This window comes from Humulus lupulus, chromosome 3, assembly GCF_963169125.1.
Source record: "Humulus lupulus chromosome 3, drHumLupu1.1, whole genome shotgun sequence".
Taxonomy (NCBI): Eukaryota; Viridiplantae; Streptophyta; class Magnoliopsida; order Rosales; family Cannabaceae; genus Humulus; species Humulus lupulus.
Window position 1 is genome coordinate 183138380 of NC_084795.1, and position 11140 is coordinate 183149519.

Genomic DNA, 11140 nt, shown 5'->3' on the forward strand with positions numbered 1-11140 from the left:
CAATTCTTCCTGTGTACGAGATTTTTTGGGAGTGCTCTCCTCTATGTTCAGCATTTCACTGTTCTGGTCGTGACGTAAGGTGCGGGCATGTCTTTCCCTTGCCTTCCCACTGTCACCTGCTATGTGTGGGCCACTGTAGATGGTTAGCAATGTACCAGCTACTGGAGCTGGCTGTACAGCGGGTGTTGGCGTATAGGTGCCTGCTCATTGCCTCCTTGAGCCTTTCACTGAGAACCTCTAGCAACTCGCACATATCTTCTCAGGTGTCCTTGCCTGATAAGGAACTCAATCTCATCTTTAAGCTGGTTGCATTCATTGGTATCGTGACCATAGTCGTCATGAAAATGACAAAACTTTTTAGTATCCCTTTTGGATATATCTTTCTTGATTGGGGCTGGGCGCCTGAAGGGAACTGTAGTGTAATTGGCCGTATATACCTCCGCTCGGCTATCAACCAGGGCTGTGTAATTGGTGAACCTCGGCTCGTATCTGTTACTTTTAGGGTGCTTGTTCTCAGACGTTGATGGGTCGTGGTTCGCCCTTTTCCCTCCATTTTTCTTATTACTTTTGTCGTTGCCATTGGGTTTCCCAGACCCATTGGCGACTTTGGTGGGATCTACTTTCAGGCCCTGGTCGTTTGTGGGAGACTTCCCTTCGTTGGCTATGACCTCCTTGAGCTTGATATATCTGTCTGCTCAGTCTATAAATTCTTGAGTGCTCTTAACCCCATTCTTCTGCAAACTGTTCCAAAGGGACGGATGGCACCGTACTCCAGCAGTAAGAGCCATCATCTTTCCTTCAATGCCAACCATATTAGCCCCAGCAGCGGCTCGCATGGATCGTTGAACATACCCCTTCATGGTTTCTCCCTCCTTCTCGCGTATCTCAACCAGCTGATTGGCCTCGATCGGATGTACTCAACCAGCATAAAAATGTTCATAAAACTCCTTCATGAACATTTCACAAGATACTATGTTGGCCGCAGGGAATTTGAAAAACCACTCCAGAGCAGTCTCGGACAAGGTAGCTGGAAATATTTTGCATCGAGCGTCGTCTGATACTTTTTGGATGTCCATCTGTATCTCAAATTTGTTCACGTGAGATACAGGGTCTTTTGATCCAGTGAAGTTGGGCAAGACCAGCATCTTAAATTTTCTTGGAGTCTCGACCATCACGATTCATTGCACAAACAGAGTACCCTTTCTCCGGTCAAATTCAATGTGGGATGTCCGGTTCCACACTAGTTGCTGGACGACCTGATTCAAATCATCGAGCTGGGCCTACACAGCGTCTGGTACTATTGGAGCGACTGGTGCTGGAGGGGCATACCCGTCGTGTCTTTCTCTTTTGTCATTAAGAACATCCCTCAAATCCTTTTCCCTACGCCTTTGCTCGCTCACGCCTAATAGATCAAAGACGTTGGGCTATCTAGGCTGCCCCCCAACATTCTGCCTCATTGGTCGATTTTCTCTTGGTTGAGGGTTCTGTTCTCCACCCATCTCTTCTTGCCGTCAACCAAAATTTCCTCTGCCAGAATCCGCCTCATTATAGTCATGGCCATCTCTAAATTATGACCGATAACTGTGCGACCTGCTGTTTGCAATATTTCTCCCTCCCATTGCTGGCATCTCCCGACTGACAGGTGGAGGCCTGCGTTGTTCGGTAGGTCCCCGAGCATTATTAGGCCATGGGGAACCCCTGACTTCAGAGCTTGATTGAACCTGCCTTCTGCTTGCAGAAGGACGTTGTCCCCTGTTCGGTGGGTTTGGTTCCTCGGCAGTCTAGCGTCTAGGGTTCCGGGGATGCTGCTCAGCCCTACTCTGCCTTTCCTGCTAGGGATTATCTCGACCAGCGTGAGAAGGTGGTTGTTGCTCAGGATCCTGGAACGACCTATCCTGTTGAGCAGCAGGGAGTTGCTCCGGCCTCCGAGGGTTTGTCAGTTGAGGTGGAGTGTGGTGATGTTGGGGATGATCTGATTGTTGACCTTGTTGTGGTTGCGTACTAGGTGGCTAATCTGGTTGGGAGGTAGGTGCAGGCTATCCTCGGGCCAACTGAATAGTGGCCTCCAGAGCAGCAATGGCATCCCTCTGTCAGCGGTCCATGTCGGCCTGCCACTCATTCAATTCTTGGCGTTGCCTATCAATCTCCCTCCGCTGCAGCGCCATTGTTTCAACCACATTTTCTTAATTAGCACTCAGATTGGCTAACTCCTCTTGCAACACAATCAGAGTTGTCCTCAAAGTTTCAGAATCCATCTCCTCCTCTTCTAATTACACTTGTGGTTCATCCTTAGCCACATTTTGTGGAGGAGGTTGGGTTGGCGTAGTACCAGAGGTTTGCTAAGTCTTCCTAGCTATTTTTTCCATTTGATCTTCTTGGAGGTCTTGAGTTCAGCTCTCAATGAATACACCAAAATGTTGACCCTCGATTTGGCCAATGACACAAAGTCAAGTTAACAATGAGAATGAGATGAAATCAAACCAAAAAGATAAATGACACAAAGATTTATAGTGGTTCGGCCCCAATGATGGTAATAACCTACGTCCACTTAGCGTTCTTATTAATGTAGAACTCCAAAAATTGTAATCAATGAACTAGGGTTCACGAGTTTCACAAGCTTGGAGATGAATACAAATTTGGCAGATAAAAACACTATAATTCTCTCTAAAGATCCAAAAGTCCCCTCTTTTGAGCCCTTTGAGTCTTATTTACAGGCTCAAGGAGTTCCTCATGGGCCAACGGGCCTTAATTACATTTAATGCATGTGTATCCAAAGAATAATGGAAAGCACACTTATTACATAAATACAAGATTACATATTGATAAGTGAATTTTAAATTCACTTATTAGTGTCATTTTATATCTAATTTGTAGGTGTCTAGGTTATTTTGTTTGGTTTTATGCTTGTGTTGTGTATGTGTAGGGTCCAAGGAGAAGTGGTGCAAAGTTCGTACAAAACGGGAGTGAAACGGAGAAAAAAATGAAAAAAATTGTGAAATAGGGCTGCAGCCCCTTGTTCTAGCGCTGCAGCCCTGTCCTGAAGAATCAACATTCCAGAATTTGCCTAGGCGCTGCAGCGCCATAATCAGGGGCTGCAGCGCAATTTTTGACTTGAATTAGGGCTGCAGCGCCATCATAAGGGGCTGCAGCGCCTGACTGTTACAGAGAGCGTTTATCTGGACTTCCAGTAGTGCAACAGCACTTGTTGGAGGGGCAACAACGCCCGGATCCGTACGAAAAGTTTAAATTGCGATTTTTGAAGGGCAAAAGAGATATTTTTGAGGGGATATAAAAGGAAAAGCATAATTAGGGTTCTAATTACATTTTGGAGGAGATTAGACCGGGGATTACATGCTTGGAAAGGAAAAAGGAGGCTAGAATTCATCAACATCACCATCATTACATCTAGTTTCTTTCTTCCTCCTTTTACTTTAGTTTTTAATTATGAACAATTACATTGTTATTGTGTTTAAGTTTGTAATGGAGAACTAAACTCCTTTTGTGCTAGAGTATTAGATGAATCTATTTTGATTATTGAATTGTGGTTTTATTATTATTTTTATGAAGTTCTTCTTGTTTGTTCATATCTTCTTGATTTAATTTTCTCATATTAATGTTTGTCCATCATTATTGTGAATTGAGATCTAGGGTTTATGCTTGAGAAAGATAAACGTAGATTGGACATAAGAAGATTTGACATAGAGTGATTGTGAGATTGAGAGATTCCTTGAACTCTATGAATTTGGCTTAGAATAATTTTTGCTTAATAACGTCTTGATTAATTAATAGCGAATAGAGATATCATATTGATTAATTGAGATTAATTGCATATATGCTGGAGAAAGACAGATGCATTATATTAGAATTCTAGAAATTATAAATGAGGAGAACTAATTAGGATAATAAAGAAACCATGTTCATAATTAAATAGTGAAATCATTACTCTAATACATTTATCTTTTATCTAATCACTTTCCAAGATCATTAGCTTTTATTATTTTGTTATTTCATTTTCTTTATTTTATTGTTTGATTTATTTGTTGAATTTTCTAATTAAAATTATAGACTTAAAAGTAACAGTAATTAGTTAAAAAATATTTAATCCCTGTGGGTTCGACATCTTTTAAATTAAAACTATATTGCAATACACCATATACTTGCGGTAGAAAAATCTGTATCAAGTTTTTGGCGCCGTTGCCGGGGATTAAAATTAATTTTACTGATATTGAAACTTTAAGTCTTGATTTTAAATTAGATTTTAATTTGTTTTTTTACTAACGTTATAGATTGTGCTTGTGTTCTGAGTATATGCGAAGGACTAAGAGTTCTACACTTGTTGAGCCTCTGAATCCTGAAATTGAGCACACACTCCGTCAGTTGAGATCTAAGAAAAGGACTGAAGAGCTTAAATGGACAACAACGGGGTGAACAACAACGCTGACAAAGGCAATAATAACAATCAACCAGCAGCTGGTGGGGCTCCTCTTAATCCAGTGCAGCGGGCAGTGTGTGACTTTTGCATGCCTGTTGTGAATGAAAATCTCACTGGAATAGCAAATCCAGCCATTGCTGCCAACAACTTTGAACTGAAACCTGCACTAATCAACATGGTGCAGCAAAATCAGTTTGGGGGTTTAGCTATTGAAGACCCTAACATTCACTTGGCCATATTTCTGGAGGTATGTGCCACAGTGAAGATGAATAGCATTACTGATGATGCCATCAGATTGCATCTGTTCCCTTTCTCCTTGAGGGATAGAGCCAGAAGTTGGTTGCTGTTATCCAGATTTCCGGATAGCGTTCAGATGGATATCCTCGGGGAAGCAGAATTATCAAAGTCTTTCATGGAAAGTGACCAGAGCTCGCGGATGGACAGAAAGGCTTCGCCTCTCCCGTTTAGTGTCCGGCTTACTCTTTCAAGCAAACGCGACACGGAAGCTCGTCAACTCTCCCGGACTCCCGAAGGGATATCCTTCGGGGATGCTCCTTCCAGGAGAAGCTCTTCAGGTTGCCTTCGCGGAAACAGTTTCGTGCCACGCACGGAGCAAGACCAAGCGGTCGAGTCATGGAGGAGGCATATTTGGAATGATATCCACCTGACACAGGATCCCGCCTGACACGCCCGACAGGTCAAGGCCGCACACATCCCAGCATGCCTAAGGGTACCTTTTCGCCTACTGTTCCGCTGACAACTTGGAAAAGACGGCTGACTTTGTGTATTCCCCATACTTTCACGTAAATATACCCACATAGAGTCTTGTAGCCATGCTATTACAGTAATTGTACCCCCTATTTGTGGCTGGTGTAATTAAGACTAATGGGACAGAGTAAAACCCTAATAAAAAACCCTAGCTATAAAAACCCCCTCATTTTACGATGGAGGAGAGGACCAACAAATTACATAGCAAGAACTCTGCTAAAATCTCTCTAGCTTCATCTTCTTCAAGAGAACCCGAGAGAAATACTGTGAGTGTGTGAAGTTCTTGCACACCAGCCATCTTACTGTAATTCTCTACAAGTATAATAACATCGACTCGTGGACTAGGGCTCATTAACGCCTGAAGCACGTAAAAAACCTGTTTGTCTAATTATATTCCTGCACTTCTACAGTTCTTATCTTTTTATTATTCTGTTTGTATTCGTTTCCGAAAAACTCGGTAAACATTTTGGTGCTTTCATTGAGGCCCCGGACTATCTAGTCGAAAGTCCTTGGTGGACGTAGCAAAAGTGTAAAATGTGGAAATAATCCTCCCTGCTGTAAAACACGTGCCTAACAGGCTAATCTAATGAAACACGGAGAGATTCACTCCGCTTTTACTGCAATTTTTATCCCTGTGTTCAAAGCTGCGTTTTAACAAGTGACCACGCGGTCCGGAGACGTCCGGACCCCACGCTCACTTGGGGGGGTATACATGGCTAAGGCATAGCCATACGCCCCTTGAACAAAACATACACAGAACACCACTTATGTGCTAGCATTGTGTTTGAGATTTTTAAATTGTTAAGCTTAGGTTAATTTGTTGCCATGAACATGCTTGGATTACGTGTCATGTGTGCATTATGTGTTTATGTGAAAATTGCCATTGAAATGCCTGCCATTATGCATCATGAAAATTATCTCCTGTGTAGCCCAGCGATGAACAGGACTGGGGGTTGGGGCACATTCAGAGATCTACGCCGAAACACCCCCAACCTCCGGGCAAGCCCTTCAAAAAATACTCCGCGACCGCTGTAGAGCTTTGCTTCGCAAGCTCCAGCTCCAGGTCCCGCAAGGCGAAAGATGGCAAGATCCGCGACCGTTGTAAGCCTTCCTTCGCAGGCTTCAGCTCCGGATCTCACAAAATAATGCATGGCGAGCTCCTCGACCACTGCAAGCTTCAGCTCCAGGAGCAGATATGGTCGATCCCCCATTCACAGCAGGCCTTGCTTCGCAAAGCCCCTGCTCCGGGATCGCACATGGTGGGCGTGGCAATTTCCCCGACCGCAACGACCCTTGCCTCGCAGGGCTCCATGCCAGGTCCCTTGAAGTCAGCCACCATGAGGTTCGCAACGACAATTAGTTTTGCTTCGCAAAGATCTAACCTCAAGTCTAGCGACACTCACCAAGAGAACTCCCGTTCCAGCACCATGGAACGGCTCACCTTAGCAATCCCAGCGAACAGTATAACTGCAAGTCCCGGGATTGGCTATTTGCCTTAGGAAAGCTGAAATACGGTGAAAGGAGTCTGGCCGTTGGAGCCAGGAAACGTTCGTAACCTAGAAACTACGTGGGAAAAGACATCAGCCGTAGAGCTTCAAATTGGAAGTGCATAGGTTCTGGCCGTTGGAACCAAAACCTCATGCGCCCCTACAACAGTTTCTACCGTATAAAAGTCTACCCTAAACGCAAAGTTAAACAGAGAACTCGACAGAAAACAAAAGAGAATGCTATAATTATGACAAATATGTCTGCAATGAGAAAAGAGTACAGGGAGCTTCGCCCCAAAGAAAAACACAAATGAAAAATAATAATCAGCAAAGAATATTTTTCATGGAAAATAAGAGCCCTTCAGGCACTGGGGGTGGCAGTGGCATCCTCGACCGGGGTCTCGGAGACAGCAGTTTCAACTGGGGCTAGCGGAGTCGGCTCATTGGAAGATGGAACGACATCGGTGGCAAGTTCAGAGGTCCCCGCCTCTTCAAGGACTTCTGCCTCAGGGGCTTCAGCAGGCTCGTCAATGTTGTAAGTTTGGACGTACACCTCTGGGCCTTGATCCCACACCTGTAGCTTCTCCCTCATGGCGTCGGCATCCTCTCCCAGATAGCCTAATACCTCCGGGTTCGCTTTCCAGAGTTGATGCATGAGGACCACGTGCGATATATTAATCGTCCTGTTCAGTACCACCTCAGCATCCTCCTTCTCCTTCAAGCGCTCCGCCTCGGAGGTTGCCATCTGTGCCTCCGCGACAGCTAGTTGAGCCCTCAATTTTTCCATCTCGGCCTTGGAGGCATCCCGCTCTCCCTTAAGAGAATCAATCTCCTTGCGCTGCTCCTTATTTTGTTTCAGCACGGATTGCTTCTCGGTCACATGTCCCCTGGCAGTGAATTGCAAGGCTCCGATCTCTTTATCCTTCTCGGCGAGCCCCAACTCCAGCATAGACACGAGATCCCTGCTCCTCTTATGAAGTTGCTCCTCCTCGCGCAGCTTATTCTGAAGAGTGGAATATTCCTCTTGCTGCTTAAGGAGGAGATCATTTTTCGATTGCAAGCGGGCTTCCAAGGTATCCTTCTCCACCCTGGCTTGGGATAGCTCTTCCCGGAGCTTGGAGTTTTCGGCCTTCAAGTCATCCGACCGCTGTTTGAAGTCATTCTCTGCGCTGGCCCGGTACTCTCGATATTTGGCAAGATATTTCTTGTCCGCCTCTTCCTCAGCTGTGCACCGGGCTCGGTCAGCCTTCTCCGAAGCCTCCCCCCTTATGCTCTCGACCTGTTGGGTCAGTTTCAGCTTCTCCGCCTCCAAGGCCTGGCGAGCCACCTGGCTCTCCTCCAGTTGAACCAGAACTGCACCCACCTCCCGGAACGAGCGTTCCGCGATGAGAGAGGTCTGCAAGGAAAGAAAACAGAATAAGTTAAGCAGAACCAAATGCACTAAGATAGATGATCCCAAGACACAACTGACGGCTTACCCCGGACAATTGCTGCTTCACGGCATGTGTCAGCAACAGCGGATCCTTACTGCTACTGATGGCCCATTTCTCAGAATTGAGCTCGCACAAGCTCAGGGCCATGTCCTCCATCATCTCCGCTCCGAACGGCGCCAATGCACGTCCGAGCCTAGGCACCAGCCTTTTCTCCAAGGCTGGGCCATCCAAAACCGCTCCAGCCGGGTGAAGGGATCTCACCCCCTCGGCCAGCTCAGCTCTCTTCACGGCAGACAAGTTGTCTGCCCTTCCCTGAGTAACAGCCTTCTCGGCCTCCAACCGCCTCTTCAAAAAATTATCGGCCCGTCTTACACCCTCCAGGAGGGCAGGGGGGAAACAGTTTGGTTTCTGAGGGAAATGGAACTTTAGGCCAGGCAGAGGAAGGTTTGTTTGCTGAGAAGAAGGAGACCCCGAAAGTGTGGACTCCCTTTGGGCTGGAGGAGGAGGAAGACGGGGTATTAGGGACGGTAGCGAAGACACTACCACCCCAGTCTGTTGTTGCAGCTGATGTTGCTGTTGTTTCGGCTGCTGCTGCGGCGGTGCTGATTTCCTTTGTTGTTGTTGTTGTTGTTGCTCTTGCTGCTGGAGTTGTGGTTGCTGCTGGGAGAAGGTAGTCTGGCGAGGACTGCGCGCGGCCCGGACGTCTCCGTCACCTCCGGGGGAAGAATGTCTGAGGCGTTTCCTCTTGTCGCCCTCAGCCTCTCCTCCAGGACGCTTGCTCACCCCGGTCGTCTTCACGGGGAACACAAGACCTTCCCCATCGCTGCTGCTACCCGAGACCAGCATGGTCTCGGAATGCCCGTCCGTAGGAGACTTCTCTACCTCCGGAGACACTTGCGCCTCGCCACTTGTCTTCTTGGGAGTGGCAGCTTTACCTCCCCTACCAGCTTTGGCCTTTCGTCCTTTCCCCTTGGACGGGTCTTGGCTGGTGGCAACCTTCTTAATAAGCGAGGTAGCTCTCCCCAACATTTTTGCTTCAGGATGTTCTGCAAGAAACGTACGAAGCAAGGTTAACGAACCAGCAAGCAATGTGAAAGAAAATAAACAGAAGGCAAGACGATCAACAACATAAAAGCACAATCAAGTCTGCCAACAGGGAACAAGGAACAAAAAAGAGAGACATTTGAGAGGGACGACCATGCACGAGAAACGTGGATGGTCTTCCCCGAGCAAAACAAAACATTGCTTCCTGCTCCAGGAAGCTCCCGTACTCCTTGAAGTCCGGGAATGACATGCTGAGGGAGGAAGGGTCAACCGTGATGACACCTTCTGGCGGACTACCATCACTCAAACACCCGAGAAGCTCATCTACCCTATCGCAATATCTGTCAAAGGGTATCCTACGCGGATCTAGCCTAAGGAAGCGGGGATCGAACCCCATCTGGGAGGTCCGGGAAACTTCAGATAGGCTGGGGGTGTTAAGCAATCGAAAGCTAGCCTTACCTATCCCGGAGGTGCCAGCTCCCGGAGTCCCTTCATTGGGGTAAGCCGCGGCGTAGCGAGCCTCAATTTCTTCTTCCTCCGACTGGGGGTCGGGGAACCTCTCCGCCCAACTGGGGGACAAATTATTCTCGTCCTGGACTGCCTGGCAGATCACCTTGGACAGTTCCAGGGCAATCTGCTCCCGGACGTCAGCGGACACCTGACTTTGCCCCCGGCCACTCACTGGCCCAATACTTTGGAAGGAGGCGAGTAGCCCATACTCTCGCAGAGATTCGGTGGTCACAAGTCCTTCCACCTTCAGCTCTTCCTCAGAGAACCCCTCGTAGAATTGCGACCTCCTTATCATCTCCGCACAGCGAGGCGTCCGCGGGATGGTTTCTGCAAAATTCAAACATGAGTATTAGAGATCCTCCCGAAAGGCAAACCAAACGTAAAGAAACAAAGTTAAAAAGGAGAGGAAGGAGCACTTACCAGGGACTTTGAAGTCCAAAGATAGGGCTGGCACCCTCTTCAGTGGGAAGCCAGTCGTCAGGAACCAGTACTCCCGGAGGTCTGGAACCCTTGCGGTATGACAGGTGGGACACATCACGTCCGGGTGCCTCTCCAGCCTGTAAAATCCCACCTTGTCTGGGTGACCTCTCATGGGCTGAGACTTCAACCCGTAGAAGTACAGCACCTCCTCCGGGGTAGGAGCCTCCAGGTCCCGGGACTTGCAAAAGATGTACCACCCCGCTAGGAGCTTGTAGCTGGGGGGAATCAACTGGAAGGGGGCAATCCCCGCCTTCACGCAGAAATTGGTAAAGTAACTTCTTAGGGGCAAGTGCGCCCCACACACTATGTGTGCCCAGCTCCAGGCACCAAAACCCTCGTGACTCTGACTAGCAGACTCACCCAGCACCGACAGACGGTGCCACATCAGGCCTGGGATATTCTTCAGGCCTGCCTCTGAGGAGTACAGCTCCAGCATGCCGTAGTTCCTGAACAAGTTCGGCTTCTGGTCCATATCCCAGATTGAACTGTTGGTAGTCGGTGGGCTAGCCGCGACCACTTTTGTCTTTCCTTTCCCGTTTGCGCCAGCGACAGGGGAACCTCGCTCCTGGGCAGATTCAGCCTCTACCGCAGCGACAGTTCGTTCCTTTGAGGTGTTCATCACTGAACAAAAGAAACAAAGAAGAAAACACTCTAAGCATTCAGCACCCTTGTCATACCCTAACGGTATCACAGGCGTCGGGGAGAACCTCCCCGAAAACTGCTTGGAGAGGCTCCCACCGAGCTTGCCGAGGGGTTGGCACCAGGCCACCCGAAAGGCAGCAAGGAACCAAACTCAAACTCCGAGCCTAAGCCTGCCGAGAGAAGTGTTTTTCCAGAGAAAGACACCCTAAAGGCGTTCACGCTTATGCCCTAAAACAGCAAAACGAGGAACAACTTTCCAAATGCCAATCGTCAAAGCATGCAAAAAGATTACTTATTGACTCACATCAGTCACATGCCTATCAAAGCCCTATTCACGCATGCAC